Source organism: Lissotriton helveticus, chromosome 5_1 (assembly GCF_964261635.1).
Source record: "Lissotriton helveticus chromosome 5_1, aLisHel1.1, whole genome shotgun sequence".
Classification (NCBI taxonomy): Eukaryota; Metazoa; Chordata; class Amphibia; order Caudata; family Salamandridae; genus Lissotriton; species Lissotriton helveticus.
The window spans coordinates 1,659,826,840-1,659,845,470 of NC_136065.1; positions in this window are offsets into that span (position 1 = coordinate 1,659,826,840).

Below are 18,631 nucleotides of genomic sequence, written 5' to 3' on the forward strand. Positions count from 1 at the left end.
TGGAGACGAGAAGGCTAGACAATGACGGAAACTATTGATGCAGTTCAGTAGCTTAGGAATGCAGAGGAGGAGGACTGAACTGATAGCAGGAACTATAACATACTTTTGGCAGACTCAGAGGCAGAGCCGGGGTGCACCGGGCACTGCAAGGCAGGAAGTAAGTGAAGGGTCGAGGATACAGGTGGGGGCTGTATCGCTCCTCAGCGAGGCTTTCAGGAGACAGGAGCTGAATCTGTGGTCCGGGCCCTTTTGAGGCCTGGAAACGGGGACTTTATAATTGAATAACGTGCACACTGAGAAACGTGGCAACATTACTTACATAGGCCTGATATTCGTAGTATTCACGAGGACTGGAAACTAACATACTAGAAGTGGACACAACTGTAATTGCGTCTTTAATCAGAAATGGGGAATAACATATGCATATTGATCATGCACACATAACATATGATGGATGAGACGTAGGGACACAGAACATGGCAAAATTTACTTTTCCACATTCCCTCCTTGTCACTACGTTTCCATCAGGAAACATCAATATTCATGATACCATCTATCATTTCATACAGTACCATTTGCTCGTCTCGAATTGTCTTGGAACGGGATTTAGAACAGGGCTTGGGACTGGGAATACAAGAGGTAGCACACATGCTGCAAATCGCAGGGCCACATTGTATACAGAGGCAGCAGCTAAATATGACCGCTACTGCAATACCGAAAAAGGACAGGACTTTCCAACCCCATGCGGAAATTATATTCCAGAACCAACCGGACCATGTCCAGGTGCCTGGATCTTGGTGTAACAGATGTGAAATTTTATGGAGTCTGGTTATAGCTGAATAAACAGACGGCGCGTTATTTGGAATGAAAATACAACAACTGGATCCGAGAATTCTACAGGCCCCGCCCCTATCGGCCAGTATGACGTCAAGGACGAGACGATTCTGTAAAACGACAATTCTCATAAAGGATTGCTCTTCAGTTAAGTTACCTAGAGCGGAGGCAGTCTCATCTACTACTGCTTCAAGGGTTCTTGTTAACCTACGAATGAGTTTACTATTTACAACTGTACCTAAATAAGGGAAAACACCTTTATCTACATCAATGAATTGCTCTGCGGCGGTTTCAGTATAATCAACAATCGGGAGATTTCTCTTGTGTCTAGTGTGTACTAAGAAAGAATTCTTATGATAGTCAGGTGGGGCTAGAAAAACAGGTGGCAGTAGGAAAGCAATGTAACAGGTTCCCTCCCAATCGAGGGGCAGACGGACATATGCAGTTTGACCACAAATAAAATAAGAATGACGTGATGCTTTGAAAATAGATTTCCCACTGTCACTATACTTGATAACAGTAGTACATTCACTATGACCTATATGTACAGAACCATAACTACGGACACATAATTCGCCTTTGACTGGTAGTACTGAAATAGCGGGTGAGTCTGGAGTAGTATCAGACTGAACATTCAGAACCATGAAATTCGACGAATAATTTCCTAAATCATATACTTCATTTTCTAAATCTGAACCTGTTCTGTGGGGGAAACCTTGCTTGTCAGGAAAACATGTACTGTTAAGAAAAGACATATCTGTTGAGGATGACGTTAACGTGGACCATGCTCCACACGAACCATTGTGTGAGAATGGATAAGGAAAGAGTGGCAGAACTCCCTTCGGTGTCTGGAAAGGGGGGAGTCGACCACACACCCAACAATTAGTGGCATTGCTGGTCTGGTGTGAATAATGTAACATACGGATAAATGTGTTATTACGCATAGCGAGGCGGTATGCATATTCGTGAGGAGGCAGATCACTAAACGTGTGCTCTACTGTAGCATTAGCAGACATATTTACATGAGGAACTGGAAAACACAGGAAAAGTGCGTAACTAGTGCAGGAAATCATTATGCTGATGAATAATATGAAACTCAGAAAAACGATACAATTGATTGAGCTTTGACTGACTCTCTCACTATGGGGGTCTATTTTATACATGTCAGAAACAGTCTAACCGTTTCACCTAGGGGAGGACTTATACAATCAAACTGGCTGACTTATTAGACCTGAGCTTTAATTTATACTCCTGTTGCGGAGTTTTCTCTAACAAGGGAGGGGTTGTAGTAAAGTCTTGTGCGGGACAGTCCTTTAAAACAATGTTCTGGCAATCCTTCGATTCCTGGGAAATGTTCTTGGAAATGTTTTTGAAGACTGGTTTCGGTCCCTTGAAAAGTTTTACATGAGAAAGGTGGACCCACCCCTTCCTGCCTTCCAACTTGACGGCAGTTCGGGTGGTCAAAAGGACCTGACGTGGCTCCTTCCAACGTGGTTCCAGCGGACTTGATCTGTCGAAATTTCTGATCATCACCAAGGAACCTGGAACGATCTCGTGCGGTGCCACCTCGGTATTGTCTGGAAATGCGGCGGCAACCTGTGAACGACATGAGTTGAGGGCAGACATCAAGGAAGCTAGGTAATCTGTCAGCATATTACATGAAACATCGGTAATACTTCGGGGTCTAGGAGTACCCCACATATTAGGGGGGCGGCCGAAAACGACCTCATACGGGGACAGACCTGATCTGGAATGTGCGACCATACGCATGTAAAACAGAGCGACTGGCAAAGCTACTAACCAGTCCACACCCTTGTCTTTACAAACTTTTGCTATACGGATTTTCAGAGTCTGATTATGTCTTTCGACTAGTCCAGCTGCTTCTGGATGGCGTACACAATGGAACTTCCACTGGTACCCTAACAACAGGGAAACGTGTTTCATGAGTTCGGATGAGAATGGCTGGCCGTTATCAGAATATACGACTCTAGGGAGTCCATATCTAGGGAAGAATTCACGAACCAACTGCTTGGCAGTGGTCGCGGCTGTGTAATCTGGGACTGGATATGCTTCTGTCCATCTGGACAGGGCGCATACAACTACAAGGACATACTTGAAACCTCGACATCGCTCCATTTGAATATAATCCATCTGGAGGACCTCAAAAGGGTGGTCAGGGGGCTGGAAACCACCTTGTTCCACCGGGACACTTTTTCCTGGATTAAACTGACAACATATCATACAGGTACGGACTTTCTGCTTGGCTGCAGCTCGTAAATGCTTGTTGAACCAAATGTTCTGGATACTGTCTAACATAGCTTTGCTGTGCGGTATTGATAATGACTTGAACCATAGAATCGGGGAGAAACCATGTGGCTCTACCCTTCGTTAACCATCCTTGATCTGTCTGGACCCCTCCTTGTACAGACCATTTCTTGATTTCATCGGGAGTAGCATGTAACTGGATATCTATGACATCTTGTGTAGGGTCCTTAACTGTCATGCATGTGGTCAGATCTGGAATATGTGTCTGATTAACTGGAATGTCTGGAGTCTGTGCTGTAAGCTTGGCTGTGCGGTCTGCTAAATCATTACCTTGGGAAATAATGTCAGTGACTTTCGTATGTGCTTTGCACTTCATGATAGCAATAGATGTCGGTAAATGTATGGCATCTAACAGGGCTTGAATAAGGAGACCATGCTGAATCTTGGTTCCATGAGAAGTCATAAAACCTCTCTCCTGCCAGAGCACTCCGAAGTCGTGTACAACTCCGAATGCGTAACGTGAATCTGTGTAAACATTAACCTTCAGGTTTTTGGCATGTATACAGGCTTGTGTCAGAGCAACTAGCTCTGCTGCTTGAGCGGACAGAGTATCAATACGGTGTGTTTCAATAACTTCAGTGTCAGTAGTCACTGCATACGCGGCGACTAGTTCTCCTGTACTAGTTCTCATACATGAACCATCCACATAAAGTGTCAGGTCAGGATCTGGTAACGGAATATCTGTCAGGTCTTGTCTTGGCTTTGTCGTAATGTTAACTACTTCCACACAATCATGTGTGTCTGGATTTGAATTAACTGATGGTAACAGTGTAGCAGGATTCAGGACGTTGCAGCGTCTAATTTCTATGTGTGGCTGGAACAGTGTCAATTCATAACCTGTTAAACGTGCAATTGTCAAGTGCTGAGTTTGTGTTCGGTTTAAAAGAACTTCTACTGAATGTGGGACTTGTACTGTCAGGGAATGTCCTAAAACTATAGAATCACTTTGTCTGATAGCTAGTGCTGTGGCTGCAACTGACTTGAGGCACGCAGGCAACGCCTGGGCGACTGGATCTAATGTGCTCGAGAAATAAGCACAGGGCTTGTATTGACCTGCTTGATCTTGTGTGAGAACAGATAATGCTGTACCTTCGCGTTCTGTAACGAAAAGTGTAAAAGGCTTACTGTAGTTCGGTGTAGCTAGAACTGGAGCTTGACATAGGGCTTTCTTTAACTCGTTGAAACTAAGTGTATGGTCAGATGTCCAAGGGAGGACAGTCGATACGGCTGCCTCCTGTGTCGTTAACTGTATCAGTGGCTTGGCTAGGAATGCATACTGGGGAATCCATTGTCTACAATAAGAAGTAAGGCCGATAAAAGCACGTACCTCCTTCTGGGTTCTGGGCTGGGGAAGACTCGCTATTAACTGGATACGGTCGGGTGTCAACTGCCTACCCCTCTTGGACAGCAAGTGTCCTAAGTATACCACTTGCTGGACACAGAATTGAAGCTTCGAAGGTGACACCTTGTGCCCCATCTCGGCTAGAAAATACAGAACCGTAAGTGATGCACGCTCGCAGTCACGTTCAGAACGGGCTGTGATCAGTAGATCATCGACATACTGGAGCAGGGCAGTGTCAGTTGGCATGTGAATGTTGTCTAGTTGTCTCTTGAGTGCTTGACTGTAAATACTAGGGCTTTCTGTGAAACCTTGAGGAGCGCGTGTAAACATATAGCTCCTTCCATTTAAACAAAATCCGAAAAGAAACTGGCTGTCTGGATGAATTGGAACACTAAAAAATGCATTCTTGAGGTCAATAACAGTGAAAAACATGGCTTCGGAATCAATGGCTGTTAACAGGGAAGAAATGTCTGGAACAACTGGGTACTGAGGAATAATACATTTGTTAAGCTCTCGTAAATCAATCACTAATCGATATACTGGGGGTGCATTTGGATCAGTACGTTTCATGACTGGAATGATCGGAGAATTACATACATTGGAGTCAGTTTCTACAACTACTCCTTGAGCCATGAGCTCGTCAATAATTTTGGATAAGGCTGCTACAGCCTCAGGTGGCAATCTGTACTGCCTGATTCGTGGTAACACTACACCTGGTTTGAGAGTCACACGATAGGGTGTGATTTGCATGTAACCTACATCAGTTGGACCTTGCGCCCATAAATGCTGCGGAACATTAGACAATCTTGAATCAAAATCTCGTAATACATAGTGACCTTTAAAGTCACGTAGGAACAGACGTATTCCCTCTGGGGAACAGCAAATAACTGCACCTAACTCTTTCAGTGTCTTAATGCCTAATAGATTTTCTGGACATGACTTAGTAAGTAACAGATCAGTAGTACGGGACAAGGGACCTACTTCTAGAGTAACTGGCTTTGATATCTCATTAACTATGGGTTTTCCTGAAAATCCAAGGGAAACATTTCTTGAGCCTGAGAGCGGAGCCCCTGGAACTTCGGCGTGACTAATTGTGGTCCTACTTGCCCCTGTATCGATCAAAAACTTTCTGTCTTTCCCTAATACTTGACTATGAACATAGGGACCTTCTTGGTCTACAGGTATCTCGATGAGAGGCAAGCCTACCTCCCTCTCTAGGCTGTTTCATGAATACTGTTGGTACTCTGGATACTCAGACTGTGCATACTGGTACATCTGCTGTGTGACATGCTGTGTTGCAGCAATAGGCTGCGGTACGGTAACTGTCTGTGGTGCATTCTGTGACTGAGGAGTCTGTGAAACTTGTTCTTGTCTCGGCGGACGTGGTCTTTCTTTAGTCTTACCAGTAGCTATGTTGTGTTTCAGAACTGCACACTCGTTTATAAAATGACCTGGCTGTTTACAATAATTGCAGTTCCCTTTAACGGGAGCCGCAGGATGACTGGCTTGATTCGGGCCTCTCTTCTGACTGTCTTGAGGAATAGACTGTGCAACTAGCACTTTCATTTTCGTGTCTTTCATACGTTTTCTTTCGTGTTCTTGCTCTTCTCTGATTCTATTCTGGTGATACTGGAGCATCTGGAGCATCTGGGACGGAGTATTTGCTTGCCAGGTGCTTTCGACTTTCAAAACTCGGTTTTTAATTTGTGGACTTGAATTCTCGACTAATTTGGTAACGAAAAGATGAGGGTATGACTCACTACTTGTCTTGAGACCACTATTAATGCTGAAACATTTCTCGAATCTAGAATAAAAATCACTAAGGTCTTCATCTTGTTTCTGTTTACAGGCTGAGATTGCATCCCAGTCTTCTTTCCTAGTTGTCAATAATCTGGGTAAAACTTGAATCAATAATTCTGGTAATTCTTTACATTTATCTCCAAGACCGGTACCTGGTACTCGTGCCTTGTCTTCAGCTTCTAGAGCTGTCCAATCGATCTTTTTCTCTCCCACCTCCCATTCTTTTTCTTTTAACTTTTCATACACCCCTGCGGGTAGCAGGACCTTTAACATTTTAATGATATCTGGGTAAGTGTATTCTCCCATACGGAGCATGTCTTTTAATTCTCTATGGAACCCCGCTGGATCTTTGTCATGACAGGGAATTAATTTCTTCATTTCTAGAAGTTCCATCTTTGATATCGGAGTGTATACAAACACTCGTTGCATTACGCCACCCGCCCCTTGGACTGGGTGGACTTCTCGTAGCGGATTCTGTCTGTCTATATAGAATGGTTTACGTTCTGGGGGTGAGACATGAACAAAATGCGGGTTCAGGAACGTTCTATACTTGTGACGCTGTTCTAGAATGACACTAATTAAATCGGTACCTAGACCTCTCCATCTGTACTGGAGTAACTCGTTCAGGATATCATGTAACGGGCCTGGATCAGAATGTTGACCCTCATACAAGGTAATGAGGTGCTGGATCATATACATACCCACCAGTCGTTGCTCGGCTGGGGGCAGTTTCAGAAACATTTGTGCCACTATTTCGTCTGGAAAAGTGGTAGAGTCAGTAATCCATCGGACTGCTGATCGGGCTAGTTCTTGTTCGTGCATGGTACTTAATTCGCTGTAACCGACTCGTGATTTCAGAATGTGATCGGTAGCTTGAAATACTTGTTCTAGAGAACCTCGTTCTGGCGCTGGATGATGAAACATAGACTTGGGTTCTGAACGTAAATGGCGATCTGGAAATCGGGATTTTCCTACATACGCTATTCTGGCGGGATTCTCGTCTTCCTCTTCAGGATCAGAGACACTTTCTTTCTCGCTTACTTGTGCTGCTTTACGCTGTTCGTGTAACCTTATTATTTCTTTACGAATTTTCTTGTACATACTTTCCATGGCACTAATGGTCTTGTGCTTACCCTCGGCTATATTATCACTCCACCTTGTTAAGATTCTCATTTCGGCGGGATCTTTAGACGGATAATCTTGTTCTCTTATTAGACAATTGATCAGGAACTTTAATACCATGAGCTGAATCTCGGCTTTTCTTTGAGACATAATCTCGCCAATACTTTCTGGATCATCCCCTGTACGGATGAAACGATATATTCTGTCTAGATCTTCCTTCATATTCGGCAAGGTGACAAGATACTCGGTCACCCTTCTTACGCGTACGGAATATAAAACCATATTATACTCGCCTGGGACTGTGTCATAGACACATTCGGCAAGGGCCTGTCTGATTTCTGTAACAGACTTATTACTTCTAGGAGTACGCTGTGATGCTTGAGCATGTAATTCGAGTGCTGACAAACGATTGTGTGGTGGCGGGGTTTGAGGAGGACCTCCTCCTGCTGCCCCTAGACTAGAATCGTCGACTGACATTCTTCGTGCTTGCAGGGTCGGTAATTGTAACGTGGGCTGAACTTGTATGGCTGGCTGACCCGGGGGTACCGTAACAGGTACTCCGGTGTCTGGAGGAACGGGAAGTGCCTGATTTACGGGGACAGGTGGAGCGCGAACTGGATTTGCATATTCTGGAACTGTGTCGTCCAAATAGGACGAAATAAAAATATCAGCTGCGGTCGGTTTGTGACGTAGCTTGGTCGGAACTAATGGCGGCGGGAAGTTACTAGATGCCTCTGGGGTCGCTTTTGGCACTCCTTCGGCAAGAAGAGGATACATACCCTTAATGAGGGCATGCCTCTGTCTGTCTGACTGTTCGGCTTTAACTTGTTCACCTATCTCGATTAATTCTCTTTCTTGGGCTCGTTCTTGGGATTCTCTACTTAACTCTGACTTTCTGACTTCCTTTTCCGTTCTTCTATGCGCTTCCTTACGCCATAACTCGATGGCATCTTTCTGTGACTGTCTGGCTTTCTTTTTCCATAATGCTTCTTCTACTCGCATGATACATTCGGCATCCCATGTACCCGATACGGGCCATCTATATTTTTCTTCTAACTGTTTGGTATACTCTACCCATAAATCTAGATACAATATGGCGCTTATGCCATGTTTCTGATACATAAAGTGACCTGGACTGTCCCTAGGCGGAACAGGAACTGCTGCTTCCAGCAGACCCTTTCTAGTTTTTAACTGACGTAACTTGGAAAAGAGCGGCATTCTAAACTTGAATCGGAACACAATACAATACACGAAAAACAATAACAATTGGGAAAACAATTCAGGCATACCACGACATTGGGAATACATTAAACAATATCATAACATAACAGTTCGAACAGAATACTACCTGAAAATACTGAAAACAGAAACAGAACAGAATTCTCGAGAACGGAACAGACTAGAGTTACTGGATGCACTGCTGTAACAGTACGGAACATACCGGTCCCATAAAGGAACGCATCAAGACCCGTATCCACCTAGGTGAACACTTCGTTTGTGGGCTTGGGTACCACCAACCCACGGACCAGGGGTCAATTTAGACTGACCCTGTCTAGATACTACCCCAGCAATGGTACTCACCGGGCAGCACGGAACGGAAGGCCTCGGACGGGACTGGACTACGACGACGAACTTCGGACTTCGGACTTCAGTTACGGGTGGGCCTCCGGATACCTCGGACCTTGGACTCTCGGCTTGGGCTCTGGTCGGGACTCGCCGCGTTCCTCCACCGTCTCGTTCGGATGCTGGACCGCCTCCTCCGTCTCCTCCGTGGGCCTGAGGGATACTTGAAGCAGAAATATCTGCACTTGGCCGGTATGGTTCCGTCACGGCTGCAGAGGGTCAGGGGGTCGGCGTGGCTTCACCGACGCGTGGGGAAAGGGCAAGTCCCTATTCGGGCGCCATTATGTGGTAAATAAATAAATAATACCCTATTTTTGACTAGACTTATAGCATAACAGATAGCTCAATAAAATAAGAGTCAAGATTCGAGGTAGTAGGAGTTTCTGCAGGTTTATTACAGCATAAGGACAGGATCAGGACAACCTGCATAGGAACAGAATGACAGGGCCCAGCTGGACAACTGGGGCCCAGCAGGGGAAAAGAGGCCCAGCAGCTGCTGGGGCTAGGTCTGGGATGAGCGCGCTAACATTTAATAACAAAACATTGACTTATATACATAGCGCAAACACATAGCATTACATTGCAGTGGGCGTAACAGTAGGTGGAGTAGAAGGCGTGACGCGTAGCAGTCGCGAGAGATAACAGAAATAAGAGGTGTAACTGGGAGTTTACTTAGACATGTGATGCAAACGTAACAGAATATGTCAGGAATGGGCGGAAACATTGGAGGGGGCTACCTAAGGAGCCGGGACCTCTAACCTAATGGTGCGCGAAAACTAGCAATGACGTGTTACTAGGAGAAGCTGGGGGCTACGAACTCTGTGCTAGGAGCAGAGACTAGAGTCTGGAGGGTCGGAGCGACATGTACCTAAACCCTATCTGGTATCTCATGTTTAGGGAACATGTTGATATAAACTAGAAGTCATGAGGGGAGAGGCTAACTTGATTCTAAGACTGGACCATGCATTATTCTACATGTAGTGCGTGAAGAATATTAAATGACCATTAAATACAGTATTTCTCTAACGTGGAGACGAGAAGGCTAGACAATGACGGAAACTATTGATGCAGTTCAGTAGCTTAGGAATGCAGAGGAGGAGGACTGAACTGATAGCAGGAACTATAACATACTTTTGGCAGACTCAGAGGCAGAGCCGGGGTGCACCGGGCACTGCAAGGCAGGAAGTAAGTGAAGGGTCGAGGATACAGGTGGGGGCTGTATCGCTCCTCAGCGAGGCTTTCAGGAGACAGGAGCTGAATCTGTGGTCCGGGCCCTTTTGAGGCCTGGAAACGGGGACTTTATAATTGAATAACGTGCACACTGAGAAACGTGGCAACATTACTTACATAGGCCTGATATTCGTAGTATTCACGAGGACTGGAAACTAACATACTAGAAGTGGACACAACTGTAATTGCGTCTTTAATTAGAAATGGGGAATAACATATGCATATTGATCATGCACACATAACATATGATGGATGAGACGTAGGGACACAGAACATGGCAAAATTTACTTTTCCACACTCTGATCGGCAGACATACACGAGGACTAGTGGGGTGTTAATTGCCATTGTGGGGGGCCCTATCCTGGCAGGCAGAGTGCCAGGCCCTGAGCAGCTGCCCACACTGCCCATGCCTAGCGCCGGCACTGCTTCCAGGTAGGAGGTACTGGAGGAAAACAATGCTGTTCAAAGAAAGACAAGAAAACAAAAGTAGCGCTTTACTGGCAAACTCTGTAAAGTGGCGCTAATGTGTTGGGGTTTGAAAAAAATTATCTGGCCACTTTAAGAACACTCCATCTTGCTTTATTTAATTATTTTTCAGGATTTGAACATTTTATTTCCGAGGCTGCACTTTGGAATAGAAAAATTTCAAAACAGCATTTCTAGCAAAAGTGGTTTTCTTTTTTGCATCCATTTCACAGGGGTACAAATGGACGACAGGAAGAGACGGTGAGAACCATTTCTTGATTCATGATTTTCGGAAAAGTGAGAAGGAGTTAGACAGAACGAGAGGGAATAGGAGTAAGAAAGAGGGGGCAGCTGCCCGCGGCAGAGCAGAAGCGGACACCTTCCTTGTCTTGTCTGGGCAGAAAGTAAGAGACAGAGACCGTTTCCTTCTCTGATCCCCGCCCATCCACGAACAGAATATTTCTGACATCCAGGGACGCATGTTCATAATAAAAAAGTAGGGGAACGGAACCTACAGAATTAAAGAAGTAGGGGCACTCCGTGCCCTGCCGTTCCCACCCACTTCGACCACCGGAAGGAAGGCAAGGCTGGTCCGGCGCCACCGAACGCGGTGTCTGGGGTCCTTACCCAGTACGTGCGCCAGCAAAGAGTTCTCCATCAGAATGTCCAGCGAGAGTCGAGCGCCACCAAGCCTGTTTACAGGGCTGTAGGTATTTCACGCAGTATGGGCCACACGCTATCAGTAGCTGATTTGGGGGGTTTTCCCCTTGTCTTCAGTGTCCATTAGACACGCACCCACCAGCTCATCGGTGGGGGGGGTGGGGGGGGGGAATCGGTCTGCCGGTCCCGCAGTGCCCAGTGGCGGTTAGCGCAAATGGGCTAGATCACCCCGCACGCGAAGGAGACAGTCGGAGCTCAGGGCCTGCAGCGCGTTCTTGGTCGTCCCTGCAATAGAGCTGGGGACAGAAGGGACTTCCACAGAGGGTAGGCACCTCTTCTACGTATCTCCCCGGTGTGCAGCTTGGGACTCACTGGGGTATCACAATGCCGCGTGGTCTCGGTCTCATTCACTCCGTCACAGGCAGCCTTCACCTAGGCCACATTTCAATTGCCGCTGCACGCGCTGGTGGTTGCAGTATCCCCCGCTCTTTACCAGAGTCGGCTGCACTCTGGCCCTCGACGCCTCTTCGGCCCCTTCGTCTGTGATTTCAGGGACAGCAGGGGGCGCTTCTCCTTATCAGACAGCCATCACGAAGGCCACATTTCAGTTTTTGCCATGATCGACAGTTAGCCACGCCCCCATGCAAATGTACAATATAGTGATGTTCTACCTCAACAAACAAGGGGAAACAAAATCCTTTTCCCTATCAAGACTAGCACAACAGATATGGAACTGGGACATTCAGAGGCAGATAGTAGACCATGTGGAAGCAGACAAACTGAGGAGACAAGCATCCATTTCACATGAGTGGAAGCTGAATCAGACATCATAGAGAAAAAGTTCAAAAGGTGGGAAACTCAAGAAATAGCCCAGTTCACAACGCTAGAAAATGTGAAATACAGTACTTAGCATCCATACGTTCACTCCATGGGGAATGCCCTGTCAGGGAAATTAGTTTACGCTTTTCCCCCATCCCACTACAATCAGAAGTGATCGACAAATGAATGCAGTTGCGATTGACACTTACTCATAGTCCCCTAGTGGGCAAGATAAGATTGGTACTTAGATCTAATATAGACAGGGCTCGAAAAATCCACTCGTCCGCTCCATTTTCGAGTCTGATTCAATAAGTACGAGCTATTTTTAGGTCTTACTGCGAGTAGGAAGACAATCTGACACTTGACCTCTGCCTCTGAAAGCAGAGCAAATGTGGCAAAATAGCAAGATTTAAAGGCATCTCTTTATTGCTCACGAAAATGCTTTTCAATCTTGTTAACTTGTCACATTTGCTCAGCTTTCAGAGACAAGGGTCAAGTGAATTTCAATTAGGTCGAGTAGATGTTTCACCTTTCTAGACCTGCAGGTTTAGTGAAATTTCACAATTTTTCGAGCCCTGAGAGATTACACATAATGTGCAGAAACTGCTAGCATCACAAGATCAGCTCTCCATACAAAGAGGGACAGTTCTTCACCCAGAACCAAACACGACTCTAATGGCATGGTTCCTGAAGACATAGAATTTGGTCACATGGGACTAAGAGAAAAAGTAATGGCAGTCCTCAGGGAAGCAAGAAGATCAACAACTAGGAAATGATGCACAGCCAAATGGGAAAGATGCACACTACAGTTATGAGATATCTTACACACCTGTTAAGAGAAGGTCTAATGTATGCATCGTTAAAAGTACATCCAGCAGCGATAGTAGCATACTCAAGCATACTCAAGCAGATGCATAGGGGGACATTTTCCCCCGTCCCAGTAATTAAAAGGTTTATGTAGAGGGCAAAAAGAATAGCGCCACCAAGGAGCGCGCCTACACCCACTTGGAACCTTAACATGGTACTGACACAATTGATGAGGGAATCATTCGAACCACTCCACAAGGTCACCTTGAAATTCATAACACTGAAAATCGCTTTCCTATGCCATCACTCTGGGTAGTATGAATAGTATGCGAGCTACAAGCACTCACCATATATTCAGATGCACAAAGACAGAGTGGCCATGAGGTCTGAGCCCACGCTTACGCCTGAAAGTCATATCCCACTTCCACATAAACCAAGCTACTCAGATATAAAGTGCCTTTTCCAAGAGCTAATAACTCAAGCAGAAAGAGCATTACACACACTGGAGGGCCCGCACAGCGATAATGTATTACTTAAAAAAAACTAAATCAATCAGGAAAGGAAAACAACTCTTCATATCATTTGCAGACCATAACCAAAGAGAACCATAACAAAGAACACCATTGCTAGATGGATAGCTCAGACAATTCAAATGTGTCACAAGATAGCTGACATTACAGCTGGAGACAAAACCAAGGGCACATTCAACAAGTAAGAAAGGTGCGACAATAGCCTCCAATTTACGACATATGTATGGCAACCAAATAGTCGTCAGTGCACACGTTCAGAAAACCCTACTGAATTGATGTATTTTTAAAAGTGACACATACATAAAAAGCATTGTTATTTTTAATGCCAAAAGCTCAAACTCTCGCAAACACGCCCCTTTCTTTAGACGCTGCTCCTGTATTCAGGTTACAGTGAGCAGCGGCTAGAGAAAGGGGCATGGCCAACATTAAAGTGAAAGCGCCTATGGGGCACTTTCACCCAAAGTTTAAAAAAATGTAACTCATTTAGAAAGGTTCTGTAGGGCGGCCACTAAAGTGAAAGTGGCCCACGCTGTTAATTAAATAAATAAGCGCGGCCGGTGGCCGGCTCTGTAAAATGAATAATTAAATAAGTGTGGCAGCTAAAGTGAAAGTCGACCGAGCCATAAATTAAATAATTAAATAAGTGCGACCGCTCTAGTTAAAGCGGACCGTGCTAAAATTGAAATAAATATATTACTAAAAGCTTGTGGCGTGCTGCCATGTCGTGAGTGGAATAGGGGAACATCACTAAAGAAAATAGGGCTTACAAGTAAAAAGGCCAGTCATTATGGGAGGTTAGAAATGCAGACAAGGCGGTTCCAAGGAGGGGCCTATTTACAAATGAAAAGCAATGATTTCACAAGGACATTATCAGGAGCCAATTGAAAAGATAGGCATGAAACGAGAGGTGCAAAACAACAGTTGATGGACAGAATGCAGAACAATGTCATACATTCACCCCAGTACAGAGATCGGGGCCTAAATCCATCGTTTTTTTGCACTCCACACCACCCCAGTTCAGACATGGCCATATGCAAATCAGCCTTGACCCTGTGCCTCATGGGAACAGTCCAGCCCGAACTGCCAAGCCATGTCTTTCCTGGACCGGAATCAAGCATCCTAGGACCGGTTTCTGGCTATCAGCCGTCTTCAGCCAGGATAACTTGACTCCAGTGGTGTGGAGAGCATGGGACTAACGTCTGAGCATACCCATCCCACTCGGGGTGACAAATGCAAAACAACAGTTGATGGACAGAATGCAGAACAATGTCATACATTCACCCCAGTACAGAGATATGGGCCTAAATCCATCGTTTTTTTGCACTCCACACCACCCCAGTTCAGACATGGCCATATGCAAATCAGCCTTGACCCTGTGCCTCATGGGAACAGTCCAGCCCGAACTGCCAAGGCATGTCTTTCCTGGACCGGAATCAAGCATCCTAGGACCGGTTTCTGGCTATCAGCCGTCTTCAGCCAGGATAGCTTGACTCCAGTGGTGTGGAGAGCATGGGACTCACGTGTTTTGCATTTGTCACCCCATCCCACTCGGGGTGACAAATGCAAAACAACGGATGATGGACAGAATGCAGAACAATGTCATACATTCACCCCAGTACAGAGATCTGGGCCTAAATCCATCGTTTTTTTGCACTCCACACCACCCCAGTTCAGACATGGCCATATGCAAATCAGCCATGACCCTGTGCCTCATGGGAACAGTCCAGCCCGAACTGCCAAGCCATGTCTTTCCTAGACCGGAATCAAGCATCCTAGGACCGGTTTCTGGCTATCAGCCGTCTTCAGCCAGGATAGCTAGACTCCAGTGGTGTGGAGAGCATGGGACCCACGTCTGAGCCTACCCATCCCACTCGGGGTGACAAATGCAAAACAACAGTTGATGGATAGAATGCAGAACAATGTCATACATTCACCCCAGTACAGAGATCTGGGCCTAAATCCATCGTTTTTTGCACTCCACACCACCCCAGTTCAGACATGGCCATATGCAAATCAGCCTTGACCCTGTGCCTCATGGGAACAGTCCAGCCCGAACTGCCAAGCCATGTCTGTCCTGGACCAGAATCAAGCATCCTAGGACCGGTTTCTGGCTATCAGCCGTCTTCAGCCAGGATAGCTTGACTCCAGTGGTGTGGAGAGCATGGGACTCACATCTGAGCATACCCATCCCACTCGGGGTGACAAATGCAAAATAACAGTTGATGGACAGAATGCAGAACAATGTCATACATTCACCCCAGTACAGAGATCTGGGCCTAAATCCATCGTTTTTTTGCACTCCACACCACCCCAGTTCAGACATGGCCATATGCAAATCAGCCTTGACCCTGTGCCTCATGTAAATGTAAATGTAAATGTGTTGGACTTGTAAAGCGCACAGCTGCCCGTGAGCGTCCCGGCGCTGAAGACCGCTGGGGAACCCGTCCTGGCTTTCCCTGTGAGATAATCCCTTCTGAGTATCTCCAAGGTGAAACCAGGCATCCCCGGCGTCTGTGGGGGGCCGTTGTAGAGATGAGGCAAGCTTAATGCCCAGAGTTGCCGAGTGTGATCCCTGGTTAGAGTAGGCACCGAGGCGAGAATTGTCGAGTCCGCTGACCCTGGTCCACGACCCTGCCGCGTCGGGAATTGAACCCTGGTCTCGGGCCGTTCTCTGCTTCCTGGTCTGCCGCCTCTAACCAGTGAGCCACACCTCTCTACTCTCATGGGAACTGTCCAGCCCGAACTGCAAAGCCATGTCTTCTCTGGACCGGAATCAAGCATCCTAGGACCGGTTTCTGGCTATCAGCCGTCTTCAGCCAGGATAGCTTGACTCCAGTGGTGTGGAGAGCAGGGGACTCACGTCTGAGCATACCCATCCCACTCGGGGAGACAAATGCAAAACAACAGTTGATGGACAGAATGCAGAACAATGTCATACATTCACCCCAGTACAGAGATCTGGGCCTAAATCCATCGTTTTTTTGCACTCCACACCACCCCAGTTCAGACATGGCCATATGCAAACCAGCCTTGACCCTCAGACGTGAGTCCCTTGCTCGCTTTGCCACTGGATTCAAGCAAGCCTGGCTGAAGACGGCTGTAATGCCAGAAACCGGTCCTAGGAAGCTTGTTTCTGGTCCAGGGAAGGCATGGCTTGGCAGTTCGGGCTGGACTGTTCCCATGAGGCACAGGGTCAGACTGATTTGCATATGGCCATGTCTGAACTGGGGTGGCAGAGTGGGCTAAAGAACGGTGATGGATTAAACCCAGATCTGTTGACTGGGTGTGATTGTTTGATTGGTTCAGATGCTCCGTCCATCACCACCCCCTTTTGTACCGCTTTGTTCGCCATAAGTTGGCAGGGTATGCTCAGACGTGAGTCCCTTGCTCACTTTGCCACTGGATTCTAGCAAGCCTGACTAAAGATGGCTGTAATGCCAGAAACCGGTCCTAGGAAGCTTGTTTCCGGTCCAGGGAAGGCATGGCTTGGCAGTTCGGGCTGGACTGTTCCCTTGAGGCACAGGGTCAGACTGATTTGCATATCGCCATGTCTGAACTGGGGTGGCAGAGTGGGCTAAAGAACGGTGATGGATTAAACCCAGATCTGTTGACTGGGTGTGAGTGTTTGATTGGTTCAGATGCTCCATCCATCACCACCCCCTTTTGTACCACCATGAAATGAGAGGACCTTTAATGCCTAACCTCAATAAAGCATGCATCACAGAGCAGCGCATGCGTTGCCCAGGCTCGACCTAAAAATGCTACAAAACCAATACATAGTATGTGAATCTCGAAAAGATTCATGCTGCAAAATGAAATGGTTACTTACCTGTAGGAGTAGTTTTGCACCTTGAAGAATTTTCTGGATTCACATCCGGCCCACCCGCCTCCCCAGGAAATAAGGCAAGACAAGTAAATATGAGACATTTAAAAGAGTACAGCCAGAGGAAGCCCACGGGATATTAAATATACAAACATTGTCCAAAAAACAAAAACAAAAAGATTTTGAAGATGGCATTCAAGAGTGGGGACTTCCGGGGGTGCGGAGGATGGTACAAGCACCAACTAGTGGTGACCGTCGACGCCCTACATAAAAAAAAAGTTAAAGAGAGAAAAGCAAGAAAGGACTACAATATAAAGAGAGAGTTCTGGACCCATCCACTAGATGACACAAAATTCTACAAGCTGCAAAACTACTTATACAGGTAAGTAACCATTTTGTTTTTTGACTTGGGAAGTGCATTGAGGCCTACTAATCAGACGTCAGTTCCAGAGCCCTGACCCCAAACCCAATTGGCATAGGCTAACTTACCTATACGTCTCCAGTACATGGTATCCAGGACATGTAAGTTAGAGAGTCACCCCAGCCCATACAGAACCGTACTAGCCCAAGTCTGCTCTCCTGGCCACACCACCCTCATCATTTCCCCGGGTATAACGTGGCTCTCTGGCGTACCACTACAGGCATTCTATGATGGCTTGATCGAGGGAAGACCCGGCGGAAACGCCGTGTGAAGACACTGGGAGAAGTTTCCAAGAGGGAATCCTAGCATGCGTTGTTGCAGCACTGGTTGTGCCACCCTTCGGTGTGACACAGGTAAAACGAGTCTCCCCATCCTCCATTGCAAACTGGAAAAGCAGGTTTAAACTGCTAGCCAGACTATGCCATTTAAAGCAATGGCAAGGCTCAACCTCCTTCTGCAATATGTGTAAGTCACCCCTAGGTCAGGCCTACTAAGCGCCAAGTCAGAGTGTAGCATAATTTACAGGCAGAACATGTATTTTACATATTGTGGAAGTAAGAGCGCAAAACTGTCATTTTTAATGTGGAAAGACCTTGTCGCCCCATTTGCGAGTACACGCTGACCCCTTAACTGTGCTAACTCCTGAAGATGTGACCAAAGTTGATACTCCAAGGTATCAAACAATTTGCTACATTAAGCCCAATTTGATTCTCAAGTTCAAAATGAATGTAACATGTTGCCTTTAGTCTGCTGTCCCCTTAACAGTTGCACAAGTAGCCTGTCCTCGAGACATCTTTCTGCCCTCTTTGGGAGGCATGCTAACAACTCCA